This window comes from Rhynchophorus ferrugineus, unplaced genomic scaffold, assembly GCF_030347505.1.
Source record: "Rhynchophorus ferrugineus isolate W39M unplaced genomic scaffold, kcgeb_rfMv2 rfM3, whole genome shotgun sequence".
Lineage (NCBI taxonomy): Eukaryota > Metazoa > Arthropoda > Insecta > Coleoptera > Curculionidae > Rhynchophorus > Rhynchophorus ferrugineus.
This window is the reverse complement of record NW_027472582.1, coordinates 15744447-15752524: the sequence shown is the minus strand read 5'-3', so window position 1 is coordinate 15752524 and position 8078 is coordinate 15744447. Positions and strand designations below refer to the sequence as shown.

The window sequence follows — 8078 nt, the reverse complement described above, 5'->3', positions numbered from 1 at the left end:
TGTTTATAGAACTTCATCAATTATTGCCTTTTTTCGAAACTATAACAGAGCATATGGACACTGCAATTTTTCACAATCGCATGAGTATAATTAAATACTTTCAATAACCAATATATTATTAGTTTTGGTGAGGAAACGTCAAGAGGTGGGACTCTCATTTTTTCCTAATATCAGAGTACGGTATCTTTCCGCTGAAACAAAACAAATTAATCAAAATATTAATAAAAGTACTATCACTTACTTTTAATAACAAAATATGAATATAAATTACTTTTACCCATCGGTGTCCACCTACAACGGTACCCAAAGTGCTTTTTGTATACTCAAAACACAGACTAAGTAAAATGGTTTAGTTTTTATTCATTCATGGAGAATTATTTTCATTTTCTGGTCATTCCCCACTCGTAAAACAATTGAACTGCTTTCGACATTAACGCGGTTGTACAGACATTCTTCATGCTTCCTTGCACTCGATTGGATACCATCAGCAAACATAAACATATTTTCTATGAAGATCGCTTTTTCTTCTAGCCAAAATGCATTTACTATTTTTAAAACTTTGTTCTGATAGCGATCAGTAATGACGATGCTGGTTTACTATGCCTATGCCTATGTTCGACAGTATTATTGAAGTAACTTCATTTTACAATTTTCTTAAACTACTTTATGAGCGGATAACGATAAAGATCGATCAGAAACAAAATAAAATAGCTGCCGCTTTTGAGCGACCAAAGCCCCCAAAAATAATCTAAATAATCCACTTTTCGAGTTTAACACTATATTTCTCCGTCGAAAATAGCAATGTTGTTTGCATCTATTGATATAAAAGTAAACATATTAAGTTTTTTGAGATATTTCACTAAAGGGATTGTAACATACAAATAGTTTTAGAGTAGACACAAAATTTTAACACCTATATTGAGTGATACATTGAAAGGTCATTCTTAACCGTTAGTTCGTTAAATGATAAGTTCACTATCGTATACCCTTATGAGGTATCATATTGTTTCAATTTTTCTGAAACCAACATCATAAAGCACTATTGAATCATTACTCTTACTTTAGATATATTGAGGTTATATCCCACATGCTATCTAGTAGAAAACAGCGATATATTATGCATATTTACCATGAGACCTATTGACAGAAAATCCGTTAATATTGAAGAAATATAATGAATGTTTTTAAAATATTTAATTAATACCTTTAGTCACTTTTAAAAAATTCTAAATTAAAATTAAATTAATTACATAGTTAATTAATCGCATCTTAATTTCTTAAAACTTGAAACGACACGTGTAAATTTTCATGAGAATATGGTATTTAGTTTTAAAGTACTTTTAGTGAAATAACTTACTTTCAATATAATCTACTTCACAAATAGATAAAAACGATGATCAAACAACACGAATTATGCTGCAAGCTACTTAAGTTACTTAATCGTATAGTCCAGATCTGACCCCCAGTGACTACTAGATGCTTGCGCATGTCTAAACAATGATCAAACATTTGGGCCAAATGAAGAATACGTTGCGGAAGTTCAAGCCTTTCTTGAAAGTAAAGTGACATCGTTTGATCAAAAAGTATAGAAAAACCTTTGGAAATCTTTGAATATATAATTTTTGAAGAATGACTAAATGTTTTGATGGATATAGTTTAATTTTGCCTAACAGTTGTTGTTTTATTAGTACTGCGCTGATATATTGTCCTGTGGAAACTGAAAAAGACTACACATACAATATTTTCAAAATTATAAATAATGTTTTAGTAATTAAAATTTAATTGTATTTTTGTTACTTCCTAGTCCTATATCTCTGCCTAGGTCAATAGAAAAAGTGCAAGCGGCAGTCAACAAAATCTACAAATGGACAAAAGATTGGAAAATTCAACTTAATAGCTCCAAATCTGTCCACGTTAATTTTGCATTAAGGCGAAATAATAAAAACTTAATTATATCACTCATTGGATGCCCGATTCCTCAAGCAGAATCAGCAAAATACCTTGGAATCCATCTTGACGGTAGATTAAATTGGAAGCATCACGTTAGACAAAAAGCAAAACACATTAGAACCAAAATAAAACAACTATACTGGTTAGTCGGAAGATACTCCCAACTTGATCTAAAATCAAAGAGGTTGATCTATAATACAATTATAAAGCCAATTTGGACCTATGGGGTGCAAATATGGGGTTGCACTAAATATTCAAATCAGTTAGTCATACAGCCTGTCAAAACAAGATTCTTCGATTGATTACCAATGCCTATCGCTATGTAACCAATGAAGAAGTACACTATGACCTGGAAATCAAATGGATTTGCGAAGTTGTGCAGGATTTCGCCTTGAAACACGAAAGAAGATTACTAAATCATTCTAACGTGGAAGCAATACAACTGCTGGACAGCGCACAGGATGTCAGGAGACTGATACGAACAAAACCATACGAATTTGTGTGAACATTTAGTGTGTATTATTAGTGTAAACTATAGCTATAAGTTAATAATTAATAAATAATTATAATTTTATAATTGAGGAATACATAATGATGTATTTTCTCGTACTCGTCTTGCTTGCTAATTAATCCAAGCACATAGGAAAAGTAGTAATAAATTAATTGTAATAATAATAATAATGAAGATTGTACTAAGCTTATCTAATAAAGATGTTATAAAAAAAAACTTCCTAGTCCTTCGAATATAATAGCCGTAGCTTAAGTTATAATATAAGCTTAATATTGAAGAAAAGGCAAAACAATGAATGAAAACATACAAAAATAAATAACTCTGACTCAGTCAAATAAATGAATGAATTTTGGATTTACCGACAAGTAGTAAACACATAAGCGTTGTATGTTGATAGAATCTAAAAACCATAAAGAGCTAATCTAAAAAGCGTTTTATTTAAGAACATCCGATATCATTAAACATTTAAAAAATCTTATCCTAACGCTGATTTTTGAATTTTAAGGTCATTAACACAATACAAATAGACTAGAAAGTGGAAAATACATCTTAACAGCTCCAAATCTATAGATGTTAATTTATCACAGCGGCGAAATGATAAAAACATAATTATATCACTTGACGGATACCCGATTCCTCAAATAGAATCAGCTAGATAACCCGGCATGAATCTTGATGGTAGGTAAAATTGGAAACATCATGTGAGATACAAAGCACAGCAGACTAGACTCAAAATCAAATAAATGTACCGATTAAATCAAAGGGATTGGTTCATCAGTCAATCAAAAAGACAATTTGAACCTACGGGGTAGATCGAACCCTGCCAAAACAAAATTCTTCGATTAATTACCAATGTTTATCTAATACATAACCAACGAAGAACTGCACAATTACCTCTAAATTAAATAGCAATCCTCGTGGAAGCAATACAACTACTAGACAACACGCAGGAAATCAAAAGAGTGAATTGAACCAAACCACACAAACTTATATAATGTATAACTGTTCCTCTAAACTTTAGCTTAAGTAATTCAATTGTACTTAGCAAATTCAAAGTAAGAAGTAGGAAGTATTTTTTAATAACATAAAACACACGGATAAGTTAAAATGTTCAAATACACCGAATTACAACCATTATTGGACATAAAATCAGCTCCAATATGTAAAGAATACACTAATAAGCTTTAGTTAACGAATTAACAAGAAGTATTTGAATTGTTTGAAAATTAAGTCACAAGTCGATTCATCAACAGGAAAATGAATTTGATATGTTCTATAAAAAGTAACATAAAAATTCAACCCCAAACATCTACCGATCGATATTGTATCTGCAGTTATAAACTCGTATTCTGCATTTAATATGATCAATCAGAATTGACGTCCTGGTTACTATCATTCGCTGACGTAGGTGTGAAAGTTTCAAATAATAAAATATTTTTAACAAAAAAAAATTGAACCGGCTTCACAAAACAAATAAGAAACTCACTAAAAATTAAAAAATAATCAAACTTAGATTTTTAACACAAAAAACATTTTAAAGTGAAATATGCACATAATAATCATTGTAATATCTGAAGAGATTGATTTATCAGACAATCATAAAGCCAATTTGGACCTATGGGGTGCAAATATGGGGCTGCACTAAAAATTCAAATCAACTATTCATCCAACATTGTCAAGACAAAATTCTTCGATTAATTACTAATGACTACCGCTACGTAACCAACGAAGAACTGCATGATGACTCTACTACACGTATTTTATATTCTACTATATACACACAATTTAGCTTAATACCTATCTAAACATATCTATCTATTTACAATATTATTTTAACTACTACCAACTGATCATTTTAAGTCGGTTTTAAGACCTTTTAAGACTTCATAAATCGGTTTAGGTAAGTATTAAGCTAAATTGTGTGTATATAGTAGAATATAAAATACGTGTAGTAGATAGATTAATAAGGCTTTTGTTTATTTTTATTTAGTTATTACAATAATTATTATGTACATATTTTATTTTAAAATGTTTTTGTGTTAAAAATCTAAGTTATTATCTTAGATTATTTTAAAATTTTTAGTGAATTTACTTTTTAAAGTCGGTTCAATTTTTTTGTTAAAAATATTTTATTTTTCTCTTTTTAATGTTAGATATTTGCTCAATAAATTACGCAGTTATTTTATTTAATATTACAATGGGTAGGCCAATGAGGAGTAATTGGAATAAAGAAACAATAATTGGAAATAAGGAACGCTTAGGGGTTCAAGGTCCACTGCCTCGGTGATTTGACAAATGTTCTATCTAAGCAACAGCAAAAAGTTATTGAAGTTATTGTCGACGCCGGGAATCAAACCCGCGACCTCCGTTTGGGAACTAAATGCTTTAACTATTAAACCATAGAAGCAGTTGTCTACAGTATTTCTACGAGGTCGTATATGCTATAGTTTGAATGTCTCTTGCACTGAACGACTTCCAATTTTCCATCGCATCAGCTCGATAATAATATTATACACCAATATCTGGAATTAATTTAGATAAAAAATACATGAAAACGTTGTACGTGCTGTTGAAATTTGAGTGTTTTCTTCCATTTCCCACAACAATCCGTATATATATATATATATATATATATATATATATATATATATATATATATATATGTATATATATATATATATATATATATATATATATATATATATATATATATATGTATATATATATATATATATATATATATATATATATATATATACATCCGAAAATAGAATCATTATTTTCGAAAGTGGAGTAAAAATACGCAACTTAATGACATTAATATATCGTGCGAAAAGAACTAGAGGAATATATGGCCTGAAATCGATATCAATCTAATGGCACAGTAGAGCTATGTTGGCATAAGAAGATGTAGAAAACGATTGAGGATACCCTAATTAAATTTGATTAATAAACTAACTAATGTCAATAACACAAGCAATTCACGAACAATAAGTTAAGCAAACAGGATTAATATTCCGGTCCTTATATCAACTATTGCATAAAACAAGAAAATCTGCAGTTACTAAATATTTTAAAGAAAATTATATTATTTATTTAGTATATTTTGCTAGAAAAATTTTGTTTATATTTGCAAAACCAAAATAAATAGGCGAGGAATGAGAGAAAAGAATCCAAGGCTGAAAAAAATGCCCCCAGAAATCCCCCTTTAGCATATAATTTCCATAAACTGAGGTGGACTGGCAAAAGGAAAAACATGCCCCCTGGTCCGTCCCACCGAAGATGTCAACTTCATCAACTCACACCTATGCCCGCGCTAGCATTAAAAAAAAAGAAGCAAAAATGAACACAAAACAGTGGCAGGCGTGATACGGCGACGCAAGACCACAACGCGACCACTAAAAAATCCAGTAGGCAAATGCCAACTTTCGTGCCAAAGAACATAAGAACATCGGAGGCGAGAGAACGGCGTTCGAAACGGTCCCGATAAAGATCACAACCTCATGGCTGCCAGGTATAGGAGGGACTAAGCCGAGGGGGTGTGGAAAAACTGTGCCATTGGCCCGTCCGAGGAGTGGGGACCGAAATCGATGGAAAGTAGGGGTAGCCGACACGAAATTCAACTCCGAGCAGTTGCTTTTAACACATTGTGGTGTTAGTACGCGTGCTGGCGTCGGGTTTTTTTTCAATTCTCATACCTGTCAAAAATCTGACGTCTCTCGAGTCCTCGCGTTTCTGACCGGTAGAGCCGCGCGTTCCGTATAACAAAACTGCAGGATATTCGCCCGTCATCAAGATCCGAAACTGGTGCTACAAGAGGTGGTTAACTAAAATAGTATATAATACGAAAATTCAGTGCAAATTTCTGGTGGTGTGATTGTGAGTGCGAACAAGTAAGCATCCTGGCGGCGTACCTAGAAGGACCCGCAATTACACCCGTGGGGACTCTTACTCTAAGGGCCGGCTTGGCCCATGTGCCCATCGGGCCCAATTTTACAAATCTGCAACATTCATCCCACAATATAGGTTAGTTCTATTCTCCATTACTACTCGCTAGTGATCGCCCTGTGGTCGATATTCGACCACAATATATTAAATTATTCATGTTTTTCTGATATTAGATTAAAAAACTAATTTAAAATTGATATATTAGGTACTAAAACTTGGTTTCACAATATTTTCGATATAAGATCAGAAATATATAACATTAATTGAAATAATAAATGTTTGTATATTAAAACATATGCAAAATCTCTCAAGAACTAACATTCTTTAAATTTCATTTAATTAAGGATGATTTCCATTAACTCTCAATAATCAACAATGTATTAATAAGTATAAATTACTACGCCGCTTAACATTATAACAAAGTATCAAACGTAAGATTATTTTCAAAACTGTAACAACTTCAGAGCATCAAATATAAGTATACATGATATTTCTTTACTTTTATGTCATAAACATAAGTAAAGCATAATAAATGAAGTAATACATGTTTGTATATTAAAACAGAGAATATAAGAATAAAACAATTTTGAAATTGATGTTTAACTTTAGCATGTATATTGAAACAACAACGAACAAAATTAGGTGATTTATTTTTTACAAACATTAAATAACTATTGATTTTCCAAAACTTAAAACTATAAACTAAATAACCAAAATAATTTATACAAGGTTTAAAGAATAAAATGTCGTATAGTCATCATCTTATCACATATCTTATTGCATTAATCATTAAACACCTTAATATGATGCACTGTTAATAATTCATAATTTCTTCTATTTGTTCTACGTATTCCATCTGTGCAAATTATGCAGTTAGTTTATTATGTTTATTAGTTTATTATAGCAGTTAGTCATTTATGGCTTTCGACTTTGTCTTATGTCACATGTGTTAAAATTCTATAAAACTATTTTATAACTGCCAATATTCTGTGTTATATTCATTTTAAGTCTTGATGCCAAATTAACGTAGTTATTACCGGCAATATTCGGTTAATGCCTTGTTAACAAATGAATTCACTAATGAATCCTGAAAATAATCGCACTTCAATACCAATAAATTTTTCCTTAAAAAATCCTAACCTTTAGAATTACCTTTAGTACAATTTGAGCAATAATCGATCCTAGTATATTATTGTCGGCGAGCCCTAGGCCGCTCTAGCCGCCGTAGTAGGCTCTTAGTCCGCACGGCTACCTGCCGGATTTGTTTATATATTTTGTGTCACCGATCTGACGTCTAATCCAGGTTGCTTGATTTTGGCATTTTATTTATATAGCGCATATTACACAAAAATGTTAGGCCTAAAGATTCTTCCTCGATATAAGCTGTAGATTAAGATTGATAATAAGCTTGTTTTCTTCAAAAAGGGAGGTTAAATTTTCGCTAAGCCGATTAATATATAAATGATACAGAGATCGCGATAACCAAATCATAGTTCTTCTGTCGATATTCTGTAAGACTCCAAGGCCAACTCGATAAACCTCGTGTAATATTAAGTGTGATTTTTCGAATTATAACCGTTGCATAACGGTAACAATGATTTCGTGACAAAATTTCGGCATTTGTTTTTGTTTTAGAAGTAAAAGTTCTTGTTCGGTTCACCAAGTAATA

The 8078-nt window shown here is 31.2% G+C and overlaps 1 protein-coding gene across 2 annotated transcripts in view; it reads left to right on the top strand.

Annotated features, from left to right (window-relative positions):
* The first annotated feature begins 6088 nt into the window (after nucleotides 1-6088).
* Nucleotides 6089-8078, top strand: part of Lim1 (LIM homeobox 1) — a 113439-nt gene continuing 111449 nt past the window's right edge. For both annotated transcript variants that reach the window (XM_076401085.1, XM_076401084.1), the window contains exon 1: nucleotides 6089-6487. The gene's annotated coding sequence lies outside the window, so the exon portion shown is untranslated. The remainder of the gene's footprint in view (nucleotides 6488-8078) is intronic.